Genomic DNA, 6,164 nt, shown 5'->3' with positions numbered 1-6,164 from the left:
TTGGCTGCAATATGTCCCTCTTGCCGGCAGCGGTAGCAAATAATCTTTTTCGCTGCCTCTTGCAGCATGGGCTTCCTGGGCTGCTCCCGCCAGACCTTAGGTAGAACTCCCACCCTCTCACTCTCTCCACCCTCACCCCTTGGAGTCATCTTACCCGCCACTGGGGATGATCTGTTCTTAGGGTGTAAAGTCCGTGAGTCCCTGGAAGAGGTGGTCAGGCTCTCTATAGCCAAGTACCTCTCAACCAGATCCACAAGTTTATCTGCATTTTCTGGGTCTCCATGGCTTACCCATTTTTGGATGGCAGTAGGAAGAGCTCTCAGAAAACGATCCATAACCACACGTTCCACAATGTTTGGTGCGGTTAAAGTCTCTGGCTGCAGCCACTTCCTGCTCAGGTGAATGAGATCATACATTTGAGACCTGGGGGGTTTTCCAACCTGAAAAGTCCAATTATGCACACGCTGAGCCCGGACGGCCAGGGTAACACCCAGCCGTGCCAATATTTCTGTTTTTAGCACCACATAGTCTTTTGCTTGGTCAGGCTCTAGGTCATAATAAGCTTTCTGCGATTCCCCAGTTAACAGAGGGGCCACCAGTCCAGCCCATTGCTCCTTAGGCCACTTTTCCCTTTCAGCAGTCCTTTCAAATGTGGTAAAAAACACCTCCGGATCATCCTCTCCAGTCATTTTTGTCAGTAAACGGCTCACACCAAAGGATGAGGTATTATTGTAACCACTTGCCTCATTGGTCTGCGGACGTTGCTGTCTCTATTTGCTGTTGAAAAGACTGCTCTTGCTTCTGCAACAGGTCTATGAAGCGGGCTTCAGATTGCTGCTGGGCTTGTTGCTGAGCTTCCAGACTCTGCAGGTAAGCTTTCTGCTGAGCTTCCAGACTCTGCTGGTGAGCTTTCTGCTGAGCTTCCAGACTCTGCTGCAAAGTTGCATTTGTCTGCTGCTGGGCTGCAAGGCTCTGTTGTTGAGCTGCAAGGCTCTTTTGTAAACCTGCATTTGTTTGCTGCTGATTTGCATTTGCTTGCTGCTGGTTTGCATTTGCTAGAGCCAGCTGTCTCAGTATCTCCTCCATGCTGGCCTTAAAAAAAAACTAAAAAAAAAAAAACTGCCAAAATTCTCCACCAACTGTGAGGGGTTTAGCTCAGCAGCGGGTGTGTGTGACCCCCTGGATGGGTTCACAACACAAAATTAGGCACAGCAGACAGCGTTGTAGGTGCAAAAAAACAAAAGATGCAGTTTATTTATGCTACATGCAGTGAAACATATAACAGCCAAACAAAAATAAAACATGAAAATAAATCCTGGTCAGCTTGACCTCTAATTACACACTTAGATTCCCTGTCTACCAACTGAGTGCAGCCTTGTGCTGCACCAGTCCCTGTCTCTGTTGTAGAGGTTTGCCACACAGGCGTTAACTCACCGCACAGAACAGGTGTCACACTCCCCAGTCTATACAAACACAAAACTGGTTCCAGGATGGAGCACCTCCCTAAGCATGCTGGGGTTTTTTGTAGAGGTCTTAATGAGCCCACTTACTTCAGCTGGGCTCATTAACTCTTCCCCTCTAATTATACAAGTCTGCATAAAGCCTGAATCTAGGGCACACATATTTCCCATCCTGGATACAACCAGGTGACTTTACCTGCGTGCTGCCACAATATATATATAATGTTTGGGGGTTCTAAGTAATTTTCTAGCAAAAAAATATGGATTTTAACTTGTAAACACCAAATGTCAGAAATAGGTTTAAGCCCCATACACACTATCAGTTTTTCTGCTGAGTTTTTCCTTCAGATTTACCAAAACCATGTAGTGCAAGGGCCTGTCTGATTGCATACAAATTGAAACTCCTAAGGTTTGACCTCATATTATATGGTTTTGGTAAATCTGAAGGAAAAAATAAGCAGAAAAACTGATAGTGTGTATGGGGCTTTAGTCATGAAAGGGTTAAAGGAGGGAGGATTGTATTGGGAGCACTGAAGTTTCAGGTGTGACTGTGTGGCAATGGCAAATTGTTTACATAGCTCATGGCATCATGGGTCAGGTAGCGGGCCCCTTAGCAGAATTTTGCTTAGGGCCCCAGGGCGGTCAGGATCAGCACTGTTAAGGGCTGTATGTATTCATGGACCTATGCAAAAACACAGAATACTTCCCTGAATGCACACTGTCCTAAATGCAAGTAGCAGTGTTCAGCCTGCGCATATTTCAGCCTGTCTCAGATTTGACAGGCTGCAGGCAGCAGAGTTGGGCACTGCACCTGTACTTCCTGGGATTAGACGCAAATTGGCTAAATGCCCAGTGTGCATGAGGCCTAATTCTGGGCCAGTTAGGACATTCACACAGCACCAATGCAAACTCACCAAACCCAGTTAAGAAAGGGTCATTCTATTTTAATTTTAGATGCCAAGCATTCGCTTCATTTTAGGAATGGATTTCTGACGAGTTCAATTGAAGTTCTCTACAAACTCTCTGCAAAGTGTACAGGAAGTCTGCACAGTCTGCTGCAACAGGCTCTTCCTTATATGGCCACATCTGTTTAAATACTGTAACTAGGTTGATCAACACCATTTCCCATTCTTTGTTCTATGAAATGACTGATTAAATATGCAGGGGAACTAGGCTGTGGTTGTCAATTGAAGCCAGCCAGCATCACAGTTCAGAAGAGGAATCCATTCTTGTTTACTGAAAAAAAAAATCAATTCCCACTGGATAAGCTTTCCGTTCTCTTCAACAGATTGCAGTTTATTTCGGTGTAAGTAGAGGATGGATGAACACAAATAACAAACTGTTTTGTGTTTGTTTTGTCAGTAGCAGAGGATTTCTCATCCGCTCGGACAGGCAGCAGATCTCTTATGAAATAGGGTAGTATGTTTCTGCAAAGTCTGTCAGTGACATTGTACATAATACTATATTCATTGTGGATGCAACCATTTTGAATAATTATCTGCATTGTCCAGTTACAGATGTTTTCCCTGGAACCACACAAAGTCTAAATCTGTCCCTAGTGCAGAGGATTCCCCCATACCTGTGAATGGGGAATCAAGTTATTTTTTTTTTTTCCATGAAATGCTCTGGTCAAAAAAAAAGAGTGGATGTATGGGCTGCTTTAGTTTAGAGCAAGGCTCTCCAAACTGCAGCCCATGGGCCTGATGTGGTCCTTTACCTGCCTTTATCCAGCTCTTGGGGCACTATTGCTTCCACTGATACAAGGCACTATTCTTCCTACTGACACCAACAATGGGGTAATATTTCTCCCACTGACAACAACAATGGGGCACTATCGCTTCCACTGATAGGAGGTACTATTTCTCCAACTTACACCAACAATGGGATACTATTCCTCCCACTGACACCAAAGATGGGGAACAAATTCTCCCACTGAAACCAATTATGGGGCACTATTCCTCCTACTGACACCAAAGATGTAATATTTTGACTCCCACAGACCAAACCTACGGTATTGTTTACTCCCACCAACGACAGGGCATTTTGTTCTCCCACTGATCACAGTTTAGCTCCCCTAAAGTGTGAAGGGCAATAAACTGGCCCTTTGTTTCCAGAGTTTGTGGTCCCCTGGTCTGGGGCAAAGGATTAAGCAGAAAATACTGCAGAGTTGTGTGTAGGTAACTGGATGTATTTTTATAGTGTGAGATGAACAATTTAGGGAGGTTAAATCTATGTTAGCCTTAGTAAACAGTGTGCTGGAAATTATGTGGTATACAAAATAAGAAACAGAAACTATAATTATAATAATTGTAGAGACTTTTTACGCATCTTGCTTTTTTTAACCTTGGAAACTGAGATAATTCTCAGAAGGAGGGGAGGAGATGCATGGCCGCCGAGATGGAGGAATGGAGGAGATGCCCGATGTCCGCTGCCTCTGCCTGCTTCTTGCTGCTGATGCCCGATCCCACTGCAGATGCCCGATCCCGCTGCGGATTCCTGAGCAGGGGGGCTGGGGGTTTGAGGTGCTGCCGGGGGGTGGTTGTTTGCCGCCCCCCCAAAACAAAACAGCCGCCACTGGTATATACAATACAGCACACAAAGTGGGCTAATACAAAGTATCAGCCATGACCGGACACCTCTTTTCTTTCCCTGTCTGACAGCTGGAGCGGGCAGGGCCAAGGAGAGAGCCAACAGGTCACGTAAGTGCTGATCGGTTGTCTTGAAATCTGGTATATACTGCATTTTTTTAGCGTAGTCAAAGCATAGCCAGAGTCCAGTAACCGGATCGAGTAGTCAGCCAGTCTAGAGTTCAAAAACCAGGTCGGGTAATCAGCCAGGCCAGAAGTCAGGGATCCAAGTGGAGCAACAGCAAGCAGGGTAAGGAGCCAGAAGGGATGTCAGCAAGCCAGTCTTTAAACAGAACCACAGGAGATGGTTACCTGTGATGTGACCAAGACGAAGGCAGAGATGAAGTGAGCTGGACAGCTTTAAGTAGGCAGGTCAGACGAGTAGGATCAGGAACAGCTGGGTGACTGTGGAGAGAGATGAGAGCTGGAAATTAGCCGACAGCTGAGCAGCCAGCCTAGAGAAGATAGGGCTAAGCCAGCCCTGACAGCATGTAAACTGACCGCGGTATCAGGGCTCAGCAGCCATGATTAACTGTAGTCAGTTCACAAGAGGGAGGGTAGAAACTGGCAGGATCAGCCAGGTATTTCAGGTTTTACAGGGGGCCAAATTACGCAGCACAAGCACTGTGCTGTATAACATGCTTTAAAGGGACAGAATCCATTTTTTTTTTTAGGCTTAAGAGTTGGACAAAAACTCCTCTACTTTATTTTTTATTTTTTGTATTTCCTCCATATTTCATGAAACAGCCCCAATGAACTACACAGCAAAATTATGACTGCACATGGGCACTGGCCCATTGAACAACCAGTCTGTTTTCTTTCTTATTTTCTTTTTTCTGTATTTCATGAAATTGAACCACTCTATTTTCTTTCTTTTGTTCTTTCCTCCATATTTCATGAAACAGCTACAATGAACTATACAGAAAAATGATGACTGCTTATGGGCACTGGCGTATCCAGCATATCCAGAATCTAAGTTAATTGGACTGAATTTATTATTACTCTGAATGCTTTCTCCTTCAGGCACTGCAACACCAAGAAGTGCCCACTAATTGAAAGCACCATGATCTCTCTTGGCATTTAAGGGCTATTAAGAAGACATTGAAACTATATTGGAAGCTTTCCCTTTTAATGTCCCAAGAGTGGTCACACATTAAAATTCTCTACCAAAGGTAGTGGACTGGTGGTGCTTGCCAATAATTGAAGGTTATTTAAAATGTTGTATTTTTTTTACTTTAAATTGCATCTTAAGGTAAAACAATATATTTAATACTCCAATTGTACTTGGTGGGGTCCAGAATTTTTCTTTGCACCACCAGGTTTTTTTTTCTTTTTTTTTTACTTCTGAAAGAACAATATATAACAAAGCATTAAACTGGGTTGGACTTACTATCTTTTTTTATATTTTTTTATATGTTACTTTGTGTTGTACATTCCAATATACTATGACAGCAAATAAAACCGTATCCCATTTATGTGCTATATTGTACTCATCATTGCACAAACATTGATTGTGTACAACTACTAGATGCTTTAATCCTCCCTTTACAGTGTAGTTCTTTGGTTTTAAATTTCACAGTTATAATTTGATATGAATGGGTCGGGTTCAGTAATGGGTCAGGACTGGAAATTTGACAATTTTTTTTCTCATTTTCATCGATTTTTTTACTTACTTTATTTTCTAGTGGTCTGGTTTGTGTATTGTTTTATTGATTATGTATTTGTTTGCAGGCTAACTGAAGATGGACAGTCAGCACAATAAAATCAGTTTCCAAGTACAGTAGTGTGAATTATTTATTTTGTTCAGTTGTGCTGATACAAAGTCTTGAGGCTTCTGGAAAATGTTCAAATTTATTTTTTTGCCATGTGTGATTTGTGAAAGCAACATAATGCTGTCTGTGCCAGTGGGGTGTCTTTTGGGGATGAACGTAGCCCCCTAACTGTGTCTTTTGAGACTTTAATCTGTATAAATATCGAAATTGAGTGAGGCTTTGAAGTATTTTATATCTCATAAAGCCTACATTTTTTTGCCATTATTTTGCAACTGAATATTTCAAAAATGTTCTACTTTCTGGAA

General features: G+C 42.9%; 1 long non-coding RNA gene across 1 annotated transcript; it reads left to right on the top strand.

Annotated features, from left to right (window-relative positions):
• Positions 1-2,608: 2,608 nt before the first annotated feature.
• On the top strand, positions 2,609-5,865 carry LOC143990210 (uncharacterized). The gene is made up of 2 exons (XR_013277218.1): positions 2,609-2,766; positions 4,993-5,865. It is a non-coding gene; the product is annotated as an uncharacterized LOC143990210 (long non-coding RNA).
• Positions 5,866-6,164: the final 299 nt, after the last annotated feature.

The sequence above is a fragment of the Lithobates pipiens genome, unplaced genomic scaffold (assembly GCF_037356315.1).
Source record: "Lithobates pipiens isolate NorthernLeopardFrog02 unplaced genomic scaffold, aLitPip1_a1.2 Scaffold_18, whole genome shotgun sequence".
NCBI lineage: Eukaryota > Metazoa > Chordata > Amphibia > Anura > Ranidae > Lithobates > Lithobates pipiens.
Note: the sequence above shows the minus strand (reverse complement) of the source record. Positions and strands in the feature narration are given on the sequence as shown.